The sequence below is a fragment of the Schistocerca piceifrons genome, chromosome 3 (assembly GCF_021461385.2).
Source record: "Schistocerca piceifrons isolate TAMUIC-IGC-003096 chromosome 3, iqSchPice1.1, whole genome shotgun sequence".
NCBI lineage: Eukaryota > Metazoa > Arthropoda > Insecta > Orthoptera > Acrididae > Schistocerca > Schistocerca piceifrons.
In genome coordinates, this window is record NC_060140.1 from 308,124,931 (window position 1) to 308,146,714 (window position 21,784).

The following is a 21,784-nucleotide window of genomic DNA, read 5'->3' on the forward strand; positions in this document are numbered from 1 at the left end:
TACGATAAACCGCAATCGCGATAGGCTACAATCCGACCTTTACGAAAGTAGGAAACGTGATGGTATGCATTTCTCCTCCTCACACGGGGTATCACAACAACGTTTCACCAGGCAACGCCGGTCAACTGCTGTTTGTGTATGAGAAATCGGTTAGAAACTTCCCTCATGTCAGCACGTTGTAGGTGTCGCCACTGGCGCCAATCTTGTGTGAATGCTCTGAAAAGCTAATCATTTGCATATCACAGCATCTTCTTCCTGTCGGTTAAATTTCGCGTCTGTAGCACGTCATCTTCGTGGTGTAGCAATTTTAATGGCCAGTAGTGTAATTACACTGTCTGACAAAACAAGTAAATCACCCAGAAAACATGGTCGGAAGTCAGCTTCACACACTTGTGCATTACTGTTTTCCATGTTCAGTTTTGTTATCAGGCCTGTAAGACATAGAAGGTGCGAGATCATTATCAGGTATTGATTGATCACTGAAGGACACCGTGATGCTGCGTACTCGTATGAGACAGCGTTATCAGCAGCTGTCAATATTTTGATAGGGGCCCCATTGTGAGCCTTCAATTGGCTGGCAGGCCGAATCGTGCAATATCAAGATATGTAGGGCACTCAAATGTGACTCGCCTTATGTTCGACAGCATGGGAACAGCAATTATGCATACTTGTCGTCAAGATGCCAGCCGACCATGTCTGACCACCACAAGGGAAGAACGCCGTATTGTGTGCCAGGCACATCGTAGCCTCTTCACATTTCTGCTGCCATTCGAGAACAAGAAATGCCCTCCTTGCAACACACTCTGTCATCCCGTACCATTATTCGGGGACTATAAGCAGTCGTACTATGTAATTACCATACGCCGCGTATGCTGTCGTTAACACCGCAACACAAAGGGCTTCAAATTAGCTCTCCACTGCGTTAACAGGCCTACGACATCTTCCGCCTTCCTGATGAACCTGTGGTACTATATGCCTAATACCCGCATTGGTATCTGGCCGCTACCTTATGATGATCGTTAAACGTCAGATAAATTCTGCACTCGTAATGGCGAGTCTTCAGTGATTCAGGTACGATTCCTTTGTTCACATTCGTCGGTGCTCTGTGGATGAGGCCGAGGAAGGGGGAAGGTGTTATCTTTGTGCTGCTATGAAGAAGAGTTCTATTCATTGGTTGTATCACTGACTACTCATGACGAGCATGCGTCTGCCTTTGAATCAACAGATGAAGTACTTCGAGTGAAGCACACCATTTGACGTAGTCGATCACTGTGGCACTCGAAGTCTTGCATTGTCTGGCAGTTACAAGTATTTTTAATTTGATAATGACATCTCGAAGTTTACACACAACGGTTCTTCCACTGCTTAAATGTTGTATGGTTGCATGGCTTATGTTAATTCTAATGTTTTCCTTTTTTTCTTTTTTTAAAATTTTTTTTTAGATACCAGTTATCTGACTTGATTTTACCCTTTAACGTTCCCTAATGTCTTAACATATGTACTCTCATCTTGCCCCTTCTTCTTCTCTATATGTATCATATGTTCCTCTCTTCGCCGATTCTTTGGAGAACCTCCTCTTTGCTTATCCTATTAGTCAACCTAATTTCCAACTACTTCTGTAACACGACATCTCAAACTTTTTAAACTTTTTATTCCCCTCTTGTCCGACTTTCCCAAAGTCCGCGTTTCACTACCGTACAATGCTGTCCTCCAAACGTACATTGTCAGAAATTTCTTCCTCAAATCAGGACCTATGTTTGATACTGGTAGACTTCTCTTGGCCATGAATTCCTTTTTCCCAGTGTTTTTGACGCCCACCTTGTTCCATCCGTCATTGGTTATTTTGCTGCCTAGGTTGCAGAATTCCCTAACTTCATCTACTTCGTGACCATCAATCCTCATGTTCAGTTTCTCGCTGTTATCATTTCTGCTACTTCTCATTAATTTCGTTTGTCATCGATTTACTATTGAGACGTGGCATGAGCCCCCTCTCATATTTCTATCTTACGATTCTCCTCTCTAATTGCCTGCGGTGGAAAGTTGCTATTCCTTCACACACGGACTTCCCACGCTGCGTCTCTCGTCACCCGGGTGGTCCGGTGACAGGCGGGCTCTTCTGATTTTGAAAGGGTAAGCCGACAGTCGTGAGGGAGTCGAGTGAATGCTTTCCAGACGCCGACATTGTCAAAAGACACGCCTGGAGGGGCCTGAAGTGGCGGCTGGGCTAGAGGTTCCGTTACTTCGCAGAAACTTAGCGAAAACACTTTCTGGCGGGCTACCAGCGAGGCGTGGGAATGACTTGTGTACCCAGGCAGTTGTGGCGGGAAAATTCCCGCGCTTTCTGCAAAATAGTAACTGTGATTGGCTTGCTCAGGGCATAGCTCCGTGACGTAGCAAAATCAGCGCAGAAATTGGCGCCAAGAATCTCCATTGGTGGAATGGTAGTGCTCCGGCAATAGAGTGGAATTTTCCGACGGTTTTCGAGTTGCTGATTGGAACGTTTAACCACCGCCACCGTCGTGGGGGCGGGAATGTTCTGTGTTCGGCCTGTACGGGTGCTCAGGGGTAGTCGGCTCTCGCCTGTCGGTCGGAGTAGGTTACGAGACTGAGCTCTCGCTGCTCTGGACGGCCTGCTTTCTGTTGGCTGTCTAATATACTTTTATTTAATTGTAACTGTTTGACGAAGTTACTGAAGTTTCGACTTCAACGTAACTTTCCGAGTACAGTTGGCAATTGAGCATTCTGCGTACATGCGGCCTAAGTTGTCTGTCTTGAGCAGTTTTGGCTAAAGTTGACTGTATCGGAGATACAGTGTGACTTCGCTTGTTAAAATCAATCACTGCACCATCAGTGATTGTGTGGCGAGCCTTCTGTGTCTCCCTCAGAGGCGCATTTGTATTGCTAGGAAGTCTTTAGTCTGGAACAACGAAACCAGGATAATTCGTTTCGGGCTATACTCGCGACATTGTCATCACCACGACAGGACGTCAAAGCAACCAGCCATCGCCTCCGGTACGCCAGATCGTGTTCTGGCAGTTAAGAAGACAGTTTGGCAATGTATGTCCGCAGCACCGGCACATAGGGATTTTCCTAGGTGATAATCAGAGGCGCGCCTGTTCGTCTTTTTCTAACTTTGTTCTGTCTTGGGTAGCAGCAATTAATGTTGGGATAGCTGTGTGTCTCTCTTAAGATTTGAGTGGCAAGGAATTGGCTCCACATACCACTTCGTCATAAACCTCACAATCTAGTTTAGGGACAACTTCACCTTCACAGCGTTTGTTTGAGTATCCAATTTGAGCCAATTTGATGTATTATAAATGTTTCATGTGTTTTTGTTTATTATTTTGTGTTTAGTCTTAATAAATCATATTGTTATTTTGGACAGAACTTTCATTCTGTTAATCGGTAGAGCAACCCTATCATTTCCACTACGTTAATGAAACCTTCCTTTATTTAACTTATTTATCAAATTAAATTATTGCAGGTGCCAAACTCTTTTCTACTCCACTTGCAGGGTTGATTACAGTCAGTTCGCGTATATTTTTTAATCCATGTGCAACAGCAAAAGTCGGAGTTAGAATAAGGGGGGGGGGGGGGCTTAGAGCATCATTTATATATGTAGATTCTAGAAGAATTTAGTGTTAAATACACTGCTAGCCCCGGCACCTCGCACTATCATTCCATATTCTGTACTCATTAAAAAGTTCATTCCATTCAGCAGATCATATAATTCTTCTTCACTATCATACAGGATACCAATGCCATCTGCGAATCTTACCATTGGCATCCTTTCACCTTGAATTTTAATTCCACACCTGAGCCTTTCTTTTATTTCCGTCTTTGCTTCTTCGACGTACAGATTGAACAGTAGGGGCGAAAGACAACAGCCTTGTCTTACATCCTTTTTAATCCAAGCAGTTCGTTCTTGGTAGGTCACTCTTGTTATTCCCTCTTGGCTCTTGTACATATTGTATATTACCCGTCTCTCCTTATAGCATACCCCTGTTTTTTTATTCAGAATTTTCGCTCTTGGTTCTAGTACAGATTAAATTATCCGTCTTTCCCTATGTGGTACTCCTATTTTTCTCAGAATTTCGAACATTCTGCACTATTTTACATTTTAGAACTGTTTTTCAGCTCGGAAAAACCTTCGAACGCGTATTGACTTTTCTTTAGTCTTGTTCCCATTAACAGTCGCAACGTCAGAATTGCCTCTCTGGTGCCTTTACCTTTCCAAAAGCCAAATTGATCATTATCCAAGCGATCCTCAGTTTTCTTTCCCATGGTTCTGTACAGGGTGTCCTTGAAGAAGAATGGTCAATATTCAGGGATATGGCGGGAACGATCATTCGAAAACTTTGGTAAACTTGGGGTTTGAGATGCACCCCTTAAGAGCTGTGACCACTCCATTATTTTCAATAATGGGAAACAGATCTCTTCTGCAGCAAAGTCTTTGCTTTACACATTCCACATTTTGAGGGGCAGTAGTGCCGGCAAAAAAAAAAAAAAAAAAAAAAAAAAAAAAAAAAAAAAAAAAAAAAAAAGACTATGAGCATCACTAGTCAACATGGGTTTAGAAAACATCGATCCTATGAAACACAACTATCTCTTTATTCACATGAAGTGTTGAGTGCTATTGACAAGGAATTGCAGATCGATTCCGTATTTCTGGATTTCCGAAAAGCTTTTGACACTGTACCACAAACGCGACTTGTAGTGAAATTGCGTGCTTATGGAATATCGTCTCAGTTATGTGACTGGATTTGTGATTTCCTGTCAGAGAGGTCAGAGTTCATAGTAATTGACGGAAAGTCATCGAGCAAAACAGAAGTGATTTCTGGTGTTCCTCAAGGTAGTGTTATAGGCCCTTTGCTGTTTCTTATCTATATAAACGATTTGGTAGATAATCTGAGCAGCCGTCTTCCGTTGTTTGCAGATGACGCTGTCGTTTATCGACTAATAAAGTCATAAGAAGATCAAAACAAACTGCAAAACGAATTAGAAAAAATATCTGAATGGTGCGAAAAGTGGTAGTTGGCCCAGAATAACGAAAAGTGTGAGGTCATCCACATGCGTGCTAAAAGGAACTCATTAAACTTCGGTTACACGATAAATCAGTTTAATCTAAAAGCCGTAAATTCAACTAAATACCTAGGTATTACAATTACGAACAACTTAAATTCGAAGGAACACATAGAAAATGTTGTGGGGAAGGCTAACCAAAGACTGCGTTTTATTGGCAGGACATTTAGGAAATGTAACAGACCTACTAAGGAGACTGCCTACACTACGATTGTCCGTCCTCTTTTAGAATACTGCTGGGCGGTGTGGGATCCTTACCAGATAGGACTGACGGACTATATTGAAACAGTTCAAAGGAAGGCAGCACTTTTTGTACTATCGCGAAATATGGGAGAGAGTGTCACAGAAATAATACAGGATTTGGGCTGGAAATCATTAAAAGAAAGGCGTTTTTCGTTGCGACGGAATCTTCTCACGAGATTCCAATCACCAACTTTCTCCTCCGAACGCGAAAATATTTTGTTGACACCGGCCTACATAGGGAGGAACGATCACAAAGATAAAATAAGGGACATCAGAGCTCGTACGGAAATATATAGGTCTTCATTCTTTCCGCGCGCTATACGAGATTGAAATAATAGAGAATTGTGACGGTGGTTCGATGAACCCTCTGCCAGGCACTTAAATGTGATTTGCAGAGTATCCACGTAGATGTAGATGTAGATGTTGTCCATCTTCGCTCCTGTAACACATCTCTTCTACAGAACAAGTGCTCACCGCTCTTAAGATATCCATATTAGAGCCCATATTTACTTCACAATTTATTCTTGTTTCGTGCCATGCCATACTGCCTCCTGCCAAAATACAGAGAGAAACAACATGTTTTGGGGCTCTGTGGATGAACTTCTCCCATAAATCTGATCATTCATCTCCAGTTTCGTTTAGTTCAAATGTATGGACGAAATTTCTTCTGTTTCAGGAGTATTTCACTGAGGTTACAAATGCCATGAGATGCCTCCTAATATCATGTCGGACCTCCCTTTTCCCGACGTTGTGCATCAGCTCGACGTGGCAGGGACTCAACAAGTAGTTTTAAGTCCTCTGCAGAAATACTGAGCCTCTACAACCGCCCATAACTGCGAAAGTATTGCCGTTGCAGTATTTTGTGCACGAAGTTACATCTCGATTACGTCCCTGAAATGTTCTATGGGAATCATGTCGGGCGATCTGGGTGGTCAAATCATGTGCTCGAATTATCCAGAATGTTCTTCAAACAAATCGCGAACAATTGTGACCCAGTGACATGGCGCATTGACATCCATAAATATTGCATTGTTGTTTGGGAACATGAAATCCAGGCCTCCAGGTACTCGAATATAACCATTTCCAGTCCGGTTCAGTTCAACCAGAGGACCCAGTCCATTCCAAATAAACACAGCGCACACCATTATGGAACCACCACCAGCTTGCACAGTGCCTTGTTGATAACTTGGGTCCATGGCCCCGTGGGGTCTGCGCCACACTCTAATCTTGTCATTATCTCTTACCAACTGAAATCGGGACTCATCTGACCAAGCCACGGTTTTCCAGTCGTCTAGGGTCCAGCCGACATGGTCACGAGACCAGGAGAGCAGCCGCAGACGACGTCGTTCTGCTAGCAAAGGCACTCGCGTCGGTCGTCTGCTGCCGTGGCCCATTAATGCCTAATTTCGCCGCGCTGTCCTAACGGATACATTCGTCGTACGTTCCACATTCATTTCTGCGGTTATTTCACGGAGTGTTGCTTGTGTGTCAGCACTAACAAATATTATGCAAACGCCGCAGCTCTCGGTCGTTAAGTGAAGACCGCCGGCCACTGTGATGTACCTGGTGAGGGGTAACACCTGAAATTTGTTATTCTCAGCACACTCTTGACACTGTGGATCTCGGAATGTTGAATTCCATGACGATTTCCGAGATGGAATATCTGAGGTGTCTAGCTCCAACTACCATTCTGCGTTCAAAGTCTGTTAATTCCAGTCGTGCGGCCATAATCTCGTCGGAAACCATTACACACGAATCACCTGAGTGCAAATAACAGCCCCGCCAATGCGCTGCCCTTTTATAACTTGTGTTCACGATACTACCGCCTTGCGTACATGTGCATATCGCTGTCCCATGTCTTCTGTCACATCAATGAATTGTGTGGTTGTCCTGTTCTGACTAAGCTTGCGATGACCCTAGAATGAAGACGTATCTGCCATCAGTAACGCAACAGCAATGATCGGAAAGGATGAAAACTGAAAATACGATAGGAAATATAAAAGAGAACGAAAGTTTGACGGGAATCAGATTTTTTTTTTGAGTCGTTAGTCTTCTGGATGGTTTGATGCGAACCACCACGAATTCCTCTCTTGTGCCAATCTCATCTCTTAGAGTAGCACTTACAACCTACGTCCTCATTTATTTGCTGGATGTATTCCAATCTCTGTCTTCCTCTGTAGTTTTTGTCCTCTACCGTTCCCTCTAGTGCCATGGAAGTCATTCCCCTCGTGCCTTAACAGATGTCCTATTATAAGTAGGCTGTTTAGGTTTCTATGTTGGTAACGCCACGTAGCGCTCTGTATGAAAGTCACTGACTGTGCTGTGTGCAGTCTGTGGCTGGTTTGCATTGTTGGAATTTTAGCTATTGTAGTGTTGCGCAATTGGAGGTGAGCCGCCAGCAGTGGTGGATGTGGGAAGAGAGATGGCAGAATTTTGAGAGCGGACGATCTGGACGTGTGTCCATCAGAAAGAGAAAATTTGTAGTACTGGATATCATGAACTGATATATATATATATATATATATATATATATATATATATATATATATATATATGAGATCACTTTTGAACATTATTAAGGTAAATACATTGTTTGTTCTCTATCAAAATCTTTCATTTGCTAACTATGCCTATCAGTAGTTAGAATTTTTTATTCAACTGGCAGTTTTGGCGCACGCTGTATTGCAGTAGTTTGAGTAACGAAGATTTTTGTGAGGTAAGTGATTCATGAAAGGTATAGGTTATTATTAGTCAGGGCCATTCTTTTGTAGGGATTATTGAAAGTAAGATTGCGTTGCGCTAAAAATATTGTGTGTCAGTTTAGTGTTGATCAGAATAAGTAAAGAGAGAAATGTCTGAGTACGTTCAGTTCTGCTCAGCTGTTTGAAAATCAAATAACGTAAGAGGTTTACCAGCACAGTAATTCACTAATTTTTATAAGGAGAGGTTTCACTATCATCCTGTCTCTTCTCCTTATCAGTGTTTTCCACATATTCCTTTCCTCTCCGATTCTGCCCAGAACCTCCTCATTCCTTACCTTATCGGTCCACCAAACTTTCAACATTCGTCTGTAGCACCACATCTCAGATGCTTCGATTCGCTTCTGTTTCGGTTTTCCCACGGTCCATGTTTCACTACCATACAATGCTGAACTCCAGACGTACATTCTTAGAAATTTCTTCCTCAAATTAAGGCCGATATTTGATGGTAGTAGACTTCTCTTGACCAGAAATGCCCTTTTTGCCATTGCTAGTCTGCTTTTGATGTCCTCCTTGCTCCGTCCGTCACTCGTTATTTTACTGCCTAGGTAGCACAATTCCTTAACTTCATCTACTTCGTGACCATCGATCCTCATATTAAGTTTCTCGCTGCTCTCATTTCTACTGCTTCTTATTACCTTCGTATTTTTCCGATTTACTCTCAATCCGTATTCTGTACTCATTAGATTGTTCATTCCGTTCAGCAGATCATGTAATTCTTCTTCACTATCACTCATGATAGCAATGTCATCGGCGAATCATATCATTAATATCCTTTCACCTTGAATTTCAATTCCACTCCTGAACCTTTCTTTTATTGGCATCATTGCTTCTTCGATGTACTGATTGAACAGTGCGGGTGAAAGACTACATCCGCGTCTTACACCCTTTTTAATCTGAGCACTTCGTTGTTGGTTGTCCACTCTTACTGTTCCCTCTTGGGTCTTGCATATATATTACCCGTCTCTCCCTATAGCTTACCCCTATTTTTCTCAGAATTTCGAACATCTTGCACCATTTTACATCATCGAAGGCTTTTTCCAGGTCGACAAATGCTATGAACGTGTCTTGATTTTTCATTAGTTTTCCTTTCATTATCAACCGCAACGTCAGAATTGCCTCTCTCGTGCCTTTACCTTTTCTAAACCCAAACTGATGGTCATCTAGCACAATTTTCTTTTCAACTCTTCTGTATATTATTCTTGTAAGCTACTTGGATGCATGAGGTGTTAAGCTGATTGTGCGATAATCTTCGCACTTATCAGCTCTTGCCGTCTTCGGAATTGTGTGGATGGTGCTTTTCAGAAAGTCAGATGGTATGTCTCCAGACTCGTACAGACTACACGCCAAGGTGAATCGTCGTTTTTTTGCCACTTTCCGCAATGATTTTAGAAATTCTGATGGAATTTTATCTATCCCTTCTGCCTTATTTGCCCTTAAGTCCTCCAAAACTCTTTTAAATTCTGATTCTAATACTGGGTCCCCTATCTCTTCTAAATCGACTCCTGTTTCTTCTTCTATCACATCAAATCTTCACCCTCATAGAGGCTTTCAATGTATTCTTTGCACCTATCTGCTCTCTCCTCTGCATTTAACAGTGGAATTCTCGTTGCACTCTTAATGTTACCACCGCTGTTTTTAATGTCACCAAAGGTTGTTTTGACTTTCCTGTATGCTGAGTCTGTCCTTCCGACAATTATTTCTTTTTCGATGTCTTCACATTTTTCGTACAGCCATTTCGTCTTAGCTTCCCTGCACTTCCTATTTATTTCATTCCGCAGCGACTTGTATTTCTGTATTCGTGAGTTTCCCGGAACATTTTTGTACTTCCTGCTTTCATCAATCAATTGAAGTATTTCTTCTGTGACCCATGGTTACTTCGCAGTTACCTTCTTTGTACCTATGTTTTCCTTATGAACATCTGTGATGGCCCTTTTTACAGATGTCCATTTCTCTTCAACTGTATTGCCTACTGACCTATTCCTTATTGCTGTATCTATAGCCTTAAAGAACTCCAACCGTATTTCGTCATTCCTTATTACTTCCGTATTCAACTTCTTTGCGTATTGATTCTTTCTGAATAATGTCTTAAACTTCAGCCTGGTCTTCGTCACTACTATATTGTGGTCTCAGTCTATATCTGCTCCTGGGTACAACTTACAATCCAGTACCTGATTTCGGAATCTCTGTCTGACCATGACGTGATCTAACTGAAATCTTCCCGGATCACCCGGCCTTTTCCAAGTATACCTCCTCCGCTTGTGATTCTTGAACAGGTTATTAGCTATTACTAGCTGAAACTTGTTACGGAACTCAGTCTTTCTCCTCTCTCATTCCTTGTTCCAAGCCCATATTCTCCTGTAACCTTTTCTTCTACTCCTTCCCTTACAACTGCATTCTAGTCCCCCATGACTATTAGATTTTAATTCACCTTTACATACTGTGTTACCCTTTCAATAGCCCCATACACTTTCGCTATCTCTTCGTCTTCAGCTTGCGACGTCGGCGTGTATACCTGAACTATTGTTGTCGGTGTTGGTTTGCTGTCAATTCTGATAAGAACAACCCTGTCACTGAACTGTTCACAGTAACACACCCTCTGCCCTACCTTCCTATTCATAACGAATCCTACACCTGTTATACCATTTTCTGCTGCTGTTGATTTTACCCTATACTCATCTGGCCAGAAATCCTTGTCTTCTTTCCACTTCGCTCCACTGACCCCTACAATATCTAGATTGAGCCTTTGCATTTCCCGTTTCAGATTTTATAGCTTCCCTATCGCTTTCAAATTTCTGACATTTCACGCCCCGGCTTGTAGAACGTTGTCCTTTCGATGACCAATCTTTTTGACATGGTCACCTCCCCCTTAGCAGTCCCATCCAGGAGATCCGAATGGGGGACTATTTCAGAATCTTTTGCCAATGGAGAGATCATCGTGACGTTTTTTTAATCACAGGCCTTAATCACTGCGCCACCTCGGTCAGTCCCTTCCCAAGTTAGCTATCTCATTCAAGGTTCGCTCTGCCTAAACGTTAGGTCAACGGTATTCTCTTGTGTGTTGACCCAAGGGCTTATCCTGTCTTTTGGGTGTTCTGTAAAAACTACACATTATGTGCCTTTAATGAAATGGTTCCTACTGCCGTTCCTCATGCCGTTGATCATTGCTGTTTCTTCCGCCTTTTGAGGCAATTTCCCACCCTAAGGGCAATAGAGTGCCCTGGTCCTCTGTCCACTCCTTCGGCCTCTTTGACATGGCCATTGGCAGAACGAGGGTGACTTCCTATGCCGAAAGTTTTCGGCCACCATTGCTGATACTGATCGGTTGAACCTGAGAGGCGTTCGAATGTCTTTTTTTGCAGAATACTCCAAAGATAGGATAAGCCCTTGGGCTAACACACACGAGAATACCGTTCATCTCATGTTTAGGCAGAGCGAATCTTGAATGAGATAGCTAACTTGAGGAGGGACTGACCGAGATGACGCAGTGATTAAGATACTGGACGTACATTTCGGAGGTGCGGTACTTAAATGTACAGGGTGACTATAATTCAAGTTAAATTTTCGAAACGCTGTAGAAATAACACCAGTGGGCAGAATATCGTAGTGTGAAAATTGATCAATAGATGGCGCTGTTTGTGTCAGAATACGTAAATGAAAACACCTGTTGCCGGCCGCGGTGGTCTCGCGGTTCTAGGCGCGCAGTCCGGAACCGCGCGACTGCTACGGTCGCAGGTTCGAATCCTGCCTCGGGCATGGATGTGTGTGATGTCCTTAGGTTAGTTAGGTTTAGGTAGTTCTAAGTTCTAGGGGACTGATGACCACAGCTGTTAAGTCCCATAGTGCTCAGAGCCATTTTTTTGAAAACACCTGTCATGTGCGCGACCCACTGAAGTTGGTATAAACACGCCGGGTACACGGGTTTTCATTCTTTCGTGTCTGCGACGTTCGCCATGACTGTCTCAATGAAGGATAGCGCTCTGCTTGTAAAGCTGTATTACAAGAATGCTGACTGTGCACACGTCACTCTGCAGAAGTTCCGGACACTGAAGGGTTTGAAAAAACGGCGTTGGTCCGATGACTGCCGTGGTCTGGAGAAAATGATTCGGAAATTGGAAAAAACGGGTTCTTTTGGTGTGCAACCTGGTAGAGGAAGAAAACGAATTGATTCGACTTCAGTTGAAGCAGTGGCCACAGCAATGCAGGAGGAGACGAGTTGTGGTGTGCACAGGTGTAGTGCACGCAGAATTGCCCGAACACATGACATAACCCTGAGCACGGTGCGTAAAATCCTACGAAACATCCTTCTTTGCTATCCATTCAAAATTACGCATGTGCACGAGTTGCTTCCTGTTGACCAGCCAGTAAGAGAGACCTTTGCTTTAGAATTTCTTTCTCGCATGGAAGTGGGCAATGATTGGCCGTGGAAGATTTTGTGGACAGACAAAGCCCACTTCCATCTGATGGTTCAAGTGGTTCAAATGGCTCTGAAGCACTATGGGACTTAACATCTGTGGTCATCAGTCCCCTAGAACTTAGAACGACTTAAACCTAACTAACCTACGAACATCACACACATCCATGCCCGAGGCAGGATTCGAACCTGCGACCGTAGCAGCCGCGCGGTTCCGGACTGAGCGCCTAAAACCACTAGACCACCGCGGCCGGCCTTCCATCTGACAGGATTTGTCAATATACAGAATTGTGGAATATGGGCAACGGAAAATCCACACGCAAATCAACGAGTACCACTTCATCCTGAAGATGCCACTGTGTGGTGTGAGTTTACGGCATCATTTATCATAGAGCCGTATTTTTTTCGAAGAGACAGGTGCTTCCGGTCCTGTTAACTTTACCGTCACTGGTAAGCGCTATGAGTGTCTTTTGCGCAACCACGTCATACCAGCTCTCCAACAGCATGGAAGTGCGGAGGGGATCATTTTTATGCAAGATGGCGCACCTCCACATGTTGCAAATCCAGTTAAGCAGCTGCTGAAATGCTATTTCGGAAATGCTACAATTATCAGCTGCCATTTCCCTACAGCCTGGCCGTCCCGATCACCTGATCTTAATCCGTGTGACTTCTGGCTGTGGGGATATCTGAAAGATGTTGTGTTCAGTGTTCCGATTGCAAACTTAGCTGCACTGAAGGCACGCATTGCGCAATGCATTCTGGACGTGAACCCAGAAACACTTTGATCAGTTGTGGAACAGTTAAAAATCGATGTAACTGATGCGGTTTTTGGCCTCAGGACAATTAAAAACTGATGTGAGTGATGCTTTTTATGCGATTTTTGGCCTCATGACAAAAACCGATTTTTCCCATCCGATGTGATATGACCTTGCTGTGATAGATTGTCTTACATAACTAACAGTATCACACCTGTATACCCACGCACACTGAGTAGTGCAGTTTGTTTAACGTCAAACGTACACCTTAGGCATTGTTGTATTATTCATTTGTCATTTGTAGTCGACCACTATTAGAGTATGATGCTTACAGCGCCATCTGATGCTACATTTTGTAACTATTTATTTTTCTTCCCCGATAATATTCCGTTGCAATTTGACCTCATACTGACCAGTGGTGTTATTTCTACAGTGGTTTGAAAGTTTAACTTTAATTATAATCACCTTGTATATCCAGCGATCCAGAAATTCATTTAGTGGCCAAAAGTCATCGAGGAGCACTGAATGTGAACGTAATACCGTGTCACTCCGGGGCGAGCCCTCGTTACTGCCGTAACACATCGGGGCGTGGGCTCTAGGGCCCACTAGAGACAGCTTTGAAAAAGGAACTGTGACGCAGAAGGTGGATAATTCTGATTTTCATGTAAGTTGTATGTATTACCCCTCTAGCGAAAAATCCAAGTTTTAGAGTTTCTCCCTTTCGTGCGTTACCCGCTCTTAGCGGCTTTCCAAGATGGCGGATAACGCGTAAGGGGGAGAAGGTCTAAAAATTGGATTTTTCAGGAGAGGGGTAACACACACAACACACCTGAAAATCAAAATTACTCCACCTTCTACAATACAAAATGCTGTTTCTACGTGGTTACTACGAGGAGTTGGAATCATTATCGAGAGATGTTGACCCAAGTACCTTTCAGTGTTATCTACAACTGTTCGTATGTGTGCTGTGTTCTTAGAGCGTACATGGGTATTAGAAACATCCCGCAAATTCTCGATGGGTTAAGATCGAATGACGTGGTCGCCAAATCATAGCCGTGAATTCACTGGAACGTTCATGGAGCCATTTGTGCGTAACCAAGGAGCGATGACGCGTGGGACTATTCTGTTGAAATATATCACCATGAATGGTACTCTAATGCCAGAAGAGGACACAGATGGTTTGCAGGAATTTCAACATAACGTGCACCTGTTTTTAGTCCTATTGCGACGATGTCAACATATCTCGGCCCAGACCGTAACTGGGCAATCTCGTGCCTGGAAACGTCCTAGTTGAGACGCTGGACCCATAGCTTCACACTCTCACCCTCCCATAAGCTCGACACAACTGAAACTGCGATTAACCGGACCGCTGTTTAGTAGGCCAGTGACGGTGTTCGCAAGGTCAAGTCAGTTTTCGAGATCTGTATCGAGGTGTCAGCAAAATGACACGAGTCAGTGCTCAAGTCTGCGCGGTACGTTTGTCTCCACACAGAGCTGGTAGATATGGGTTCTTTAGGCCGCCCATTCAAATCGGCGGTGAGCTGACGTAACAGCAAATCGTCTTTGTTCCACAAGGCTCTGTGGAGGCGTCATGATGTCCGTTCGTCAAACACTTGCGGTCGTCCTGTCTGCCGGTTTATGCGTGTGGAAACATCGCCTCTATGATAGTGGAGATCCTCTTAGATGCTGCTGACCTTGGTAACGCGGATCTTGTTCAGACGTGGCCATACAATATTGCCAGTCATCTGACATAATTGCTGTCACAAAATTTCAACTGAAATTAAGTTTATTACTGATCATTACTAACGAAATGACAGAAAATGACACACAACTCATTACTAACAGAATAACAATGAAATAATATAATCAGTAAACAAATAGACAGCAACAGAAATAACGAAATCGCTGATCATCTGTCACGACTGCTGTCACTTAAATATCAACTACAGACTTAGATTTATTTGTGACCAAAGTCAGAACATACTACGAAACCGATTTATATTGGTAAGCTAACGTAAAATATAATCAGTAACAAATAGACCGAAACAGAAACGATGATATTGCATGGAAGTCAGGAACGGCTGTATAGCCGAAATAAGGCTGGAGTTCAAATAAAAATAATATTCATACCTGCTTAACTGGTTATATAAACATATGTTGTCCTTGAAAGACATTTATTATGCAGCATGCCCAGAAGATTACAAAATATGCAGCTTTATTTGTTTAATTCATCACTGAAATTAGATTAATTGGCAAAATAGATTTGTACAGGTCTGCCTTTTTTTGGGTTGACAACATGCCATCTGCACAATAGTCTAAAGAAATTTCTAAAAGAGATATTTTTGAATACTTTTTCTAGAAGAACAGTGGTGCATATTCTTAACAATACGACGGAAAAGGTAAGTGAAGAACATTCGCCACTCCTGCTTTCGAAAATGTATCCAAAAATATCTCTTTTAGCAATTTCTTCCGACTACTTTACGGATGATATACTGTCAAAACACAACAAGGCGGAAAAGCAAGGCAGCCGGTACAAACCAATCTTCGCAATTAATGTGATTTCAAGTGAACAATCAAAACAAAATAAGAATGCCCTTGCTGTAACTTTTAGATCTAAAATAGAAAAACAACCATGAACTATTTACAACAATTTTACAGAATTTAATCGGGACCCGCTGAAGGTGACACATGGGTGTCGGAACATGTTTGAGTAAAGAATAACAAAACGAAATACGTCGTGGTTTGCAGTAGGCGACATTTTAAAAACACATATTTTTGAATGTTGTTTGCCAGATTTTCGCAGCTCGAGGTCTAGTGGCTAGCATTGCTGCAGCGGGATCACGGGGTCCTGGGTTCGATTCCCGGCCGGGTTGAGGATTTTTCTTTGCCGGAGGACAGGGTGTTTGTGTTGTCATCATCATCATCATCATCATCATCATCATGATTCGTGCCACTGGCTAAATTGTACTGTGTAAAAAAAATTGGACTGTGTGAAAATTGGGACTTTGTACGGTCGGTGATGACCGCGCAGTTGAGCACCCCACAAACAAAACATCATCATCCTTTGCAAAACGTGCGCTTAAAACAGTGTTTTTACGCAGTAAGGAGTAGCGGAGAATAATTTTCAGACTTCCGCCTCTATCAGCTCTGTAGTTGAAGTTTCATATATTTTCTTATTCCATTTTGAAACGACAGCATTTACTTTGTAAGTGTTACGGTTTTTTTCTGGAATTACAAAATTTCCTCCAGATAGGTAAGATCATTACATAGGAACAAATGTTTTGTTCAAATTTGAAAGCGTCCCCTATACGCCAATGTTCAGGAAGTAAAATCAAATTAAGCCTAAGTATTATCAAAAGCCAGTTACAAGCTAAATACATTGTGAAATAGAAGCTACTGGAATCTAATGCATATTTCCATTTTCAGGGCATGTGTTTAGACATCAAGAAACTCAGTTTATCTGCACGTATCATATTTTCCGTGATGAAGGACCTTCTGCTCAAGGTGTAAGATGGTGTACGACCGACGAATATGGTTTTAATGTCCACGTTTTATGTAACTAGTTTTCAAAAGACGAGTATACGGAATTTTTCTCACCACAAAACTCTGTAACTGAAGAATTAACAATTTTCTCCAAATAGTTTTAATATATTATACAACACTTAAATATGTAGAATTCGTAATATTTAGAATCACTGCATAAAACACAACCTCTTGTCTCACAACAAAAATAGTAGAATGTGCAGGAAAATGCTTATGGCATTCACTCTTGCGCGTTCCTTCATGTCACTCTAACATCACTCTAACTAAACTAAACCGAACTTCTCCCGAACAGGCCATGAAGATCCAACGGTACCGAGCAGCCGCCGTGTCATCCTCTGCCCATAGTCGTGACTGGATGCGGATATGGAGGGGCATGTGGTCAGCTCACCGCTCTGCCGGCCGTATGTGAGTTTCCGAAACCGGAGCCGCTACTTATCAATCAAATAGCTCCTCAGTGTGCCTCACAAGAGCTGAGTGCGCCACGCTTGCCAACAGCGCTCGGCAGCCCGGTTGGTCACCCATCCAAGTGCTAGCCCAGCCCGACAGCGCTTAACTTCGGTGATCTGACGGGAACCGCTGTTACCACTGCGGCAAGGCCGTTGGCCTCTAACATCACTCACTAGATTGAAACACCGACCAGGAATCATCAAGTGTTCAAGTGTTTTCTCTGTGCACTATCGTCCAGGTTCAACATATATAATGTCTTGCTTATATATTGCGCACCACAGTCGTGGCTTGAAATACTATAAACTTCGGTAATTTATGTCTGTATACTGTATGTTTTATTACTGTTTGTCGTTCTGGATACGATTTTAAAATTATTCTTTCCAAATGTATGTTCGATTTTGTCAGACGTCCTACTCTTATATTTCACTGTAAAATTCTCATCTGATTGTGTCGTAAAATTATAAGAAAATGAAAGAGCAACACTACGCGAGTCGTTCCGAACTCAGCGTGGGTGGCACTATGTTGACGCCAACCGAGAGGCGATTTGGAATCCTCTCCTCTCGAATGAGACTGCGCTGTACCGTACACGTGCAGCAGCCCTGTAAATGAGAGCAGCGAGTGGTAATGATGAATCACTGACTTTCCTGCACAAATGGAAACGTGTGGCTGGAAGGGTGCGCAGCACAGTAGCTCCCTTCGCGCCTAGCTAGCTTGTGTACCCCACATCGAGGCGAACGGTTCCCCACAGTGTGGCTGCGGAGATGACACTGCTCGCCCACTCAGCTGTCGAGTGAGATTCTCCATCGTGACTCATGTGCCCGGTGACAGTCAGCGTCAGTCGACAGTGAACTGTGACACCCACAGGGTTATCGACAACGGCGATTGACGCTGTCGGCAACAATTTCACTCGAACTGATATACACCTCTCATACAGTGCAGTTCAAAGGATTAGTGCTTACGTCACTCCTGAGATGAAATGCCGTTTCTCGCAGCTATGATTTTCCTGCTTTTAGGGTCACTGACGTCTTTACTTTTCCCCTCATGTTTACAACTAATACTTCTCAACAATTCAGGAAGGCATACAGGAAATAACATGTTTTTCGACGCATTCGCGAGTAGAATAGCAATGCTTAAAGTACCCTCCGACATTTACTATACAGTGGCTTGCCTAGTATGTGTGTCTATGTACACTATCTAATCGTAAGTATCCGTACTGAACTCTGCTGGGGACATTTTAAGTGAGGTGCCTGTGGAGGAATGGCAGCACATTCTTCCTCGAGAGCCAAAACCAGAGAAAGTAGTTAGATGTTTGGTTCTGGAGCAAAATTGACATTCTATCTCAGCCCAGAGGTGTTCCGCTGGGTTCGAATGAAAAGTGTTTATAGGTAGAAGATGAACACAGCGCGGTCTCAGCGGCCAAAAACAGTCGTCATCTCTGTGTGAGTTGTGGGTGTGTGAATGTTTGTGTGTTTTCTACTTTAGAAGAAGGCCCTTTGGTCGAAAGTTCAAAAGTATAGCAGTCTTGTTGTTGTACCTCTCTGCGACTGAGCGTCTCCTCTGTATGGTGAGTAGCAGTCTATGCTTTTGACAACGTTGTCGTTATTCCACCCTGGCCTTTCCATTGTTTGAATATCAACAAAAGTAAAGTAAGGATAATGCAAAGTAATGGAATTTAATCAGGCTATGCTGAGTGAATTCATTTAGGATATCAAACACTATAATCAGTAGATAATTTTTGCTATTTGAGCAGTAAACATCTAATATAAATTTAAGAGTTAGGATGTGTTCTGTGGAAGTCTGCCTTGTACGGAAGTGAAACTTGGGCGATAAGCAGCGCAGACAAGAAGAGAGCAAAAGCTTTCGAAATATGGTGTTACGGGATAATTCTGGAGGTTAGATGTGTAGCTCGAGTAACTAGCATTATTTCGGTTTATTTGCGGAATAAATAAAGTAAAAACTTGAAATAAGAGGTTTCCACATTGGAACGTGACACCACGACCATCGGATTATCGCTCTGTATTCTTTCCGCAGACCCAGTCGCTGCCTGAAAACAATGATAACATAAGTGGCTCATGCCCGCCCAACCCTCGCCAAAAAAATTATTTTTCCTACACAGTTGGCCATATGGTGTTCCCCCTTCCGTCACTTTCATTTCTGGCCAAACCTTGCGTATGCCGCAAATCTGGACGAAGTCAGCGATAGCAAGTAGGCGCGTTCTCCTTGCGAGTATGAAAGTACGGAATACATGGCTTTGCTTAACACATTGGCTGGCATGTTATCAAACTGATACACAAGGTGACTTACCTGGCATACTATGTGAATCAAATTGACAAACATATTTCAGTGCTTGTGTGTAATTCGTATACACAGCTACATTGACTCCAGGTAGATATATTGGCTTCCCGGAGAGACCGTGCATTTTTGGTTCCACAATTCGTTGACAGACCCCCTCCACATTTGCCATGTGATTACTGACAGCCTCTTCTCAAGCTTGGCAGCTATATGTAAGTGCTGTCTGAATGGAAGGTTCATGTGTTTCGACTGTTTCGTCATTATTCACACCTGTCAAGTAAAGCATACAACGTATGAGTTAATTAAAATATTTTTTACATCTGCTGTAAATTTGTAAACCAACCTGTTGAAGTACACTCTGGCCATTAAAATTGCTACACCAAGAAGAAATGCAGATGATAAACGGGTATTCATTGGACAAATATATTATACTAGAACTGACATGTGATTACATTTTCACGCAATTTGGGTGCATAGGTCCTGAGAAATCAGTACCTAGAACAACCTCCTCTGGCCGTAATAACGGCCTTGATACGCCTGGGCATTCAGTCAAACAGAGCTTGGATGGCGTGTACAGGTACAGTTGCCCATGCAGCTTCAACACGATACCACAGTTCATCAAGAGTAGTGACTGGAGTATTGTGACGAGCCAGTTGCTCGGCCACCATTGACCAGACGTTTTCAATTGGTGAGAGATCTGGAGAATGTGCTGGCCAGGGCTGCAGTCGAACATTTTCTGTATCCAGAAAGGCCCGTACAGGACCTGCAACATGCGGTCGTGCATTATCCTGAAGAAATGTAGGGTTTCACAGGAATCGAATGAAGGGTAGAACCATGGTCGAAACACATCTGAAATGTAACGTCCACTGTTCAAAGTGCCGTCAATGCGAACAAGAAGTGACCGAGACTTGTAACCAATGGCACCCCATACCATCGCGCCGGGTGTTACGCCAATATGGCGATGTCGAATACACGCTTCCAATGTGCGCTCATGGCGATGTCGCCAAACACGGATGGGATGCTGTAAACAGAACCTGGATTCATCCGAAAAAATGACGTTTGGCCATTCGTGTTCCCAGGTTCGTCGTTGAGTACACCATCGCAGGCGCTCCTGTCTGTGATGCAGCATCAAGGGTAACCGCAGCCATGGTCTCCGAGCTGACTGTCCATACTGCTGCAAACGTCGTCGAACTGTTCGTGCAGATGGTTGTTGTCTTGCAAACGTCCCCATCTGTTGACTCAGGGATCGAGACGTGGCTGCACGATCTGTTACAGCCATGCGGATAAGATGCCTGTCATCTCGAAGCTACTGATACGAGGCCGTTGGGATCCAGCACGTCGTTCGGTATTACCCTCCTGAACCCACCGATTCCATATTCTGCTAACAGTCATTGTATCTCGATCAACGCGAGCAGCAATGTCGCGATACGATAAATCGCAATCGCGATAGGCTACAATCCGACCTTTATCAAAGTCGGAAACGTGATGGTACGCATTTCCCCTCCTTACACGAGGCATCACAACAACGTTTCACCAGGCAACGCCGGTCGACTGCTGTTTGTGTATGAGAAATCGTTGGAAACTTTCCTCATGTCAGCACGTTGTAGGTGTCGCCAGCGGCGCCAACCTTGTGTGAATGCTCTGAAAAGCTAATCATTTACATATCACAGCATCTTCTTCCTGTCGGTTAAATTTCGCGTCTGTAGCACGTCATATTCGTGGTGTAGTTCTCATACACAACCAGGAGATGACCGGCGTGGCCTGGTGAAACGCTGTTGTGATGCCTTGTGTGAGGAGCAGAAATGCGTACCATCACGTTTCCGACTTTGATAAAGGTCGGATTGTAGCCTATCGCGATTGCGGTTTATCGTATCGCGACATTGCTACTCGCGTTGGTCGAGATACAATGACTGTTAGCAGAATATGGAATCGGTGGGTTCAGGAGGGTAATACCGAACGCCGTGCTGGATCCCAACGGCCTCGTATCACTAGCAGTCGAAATGAGAGGCATCCTACCCGCATGGCTGTAACAGATCGTACAGCCACGTCTAGACCCCTGAGTCAACAGATGGTAACGTTTGCAAGACAACAACCATCTGCACGAACAGTTCGACGACGTTTGCAGCAGCATGGACTATCAGCTCGGAGAACTGGCTGCGATTACCCTTGACGCTGCATCACAGACAGGAGCGCCTGCGATGGTGTACTCAACGACGAACCTGGGTGCACGAATGGCAAAACGTCATTAT

The 21,784-nt window shown here is 43.5% G+C and overlaps 1 pseudogene; it reads right to left on the bottom strand.

The window, feature by feature from the left end:
* Nucleotides 1–17,282: 17,282 nt before the first annotated feature.
* Nucleotides 17,283–17,400, bottom strand: LOC124790552 (annotated as a pseudogene).
* Nucleotides 17,401–21,784: the final 4,384 nt, after the last annotated feature.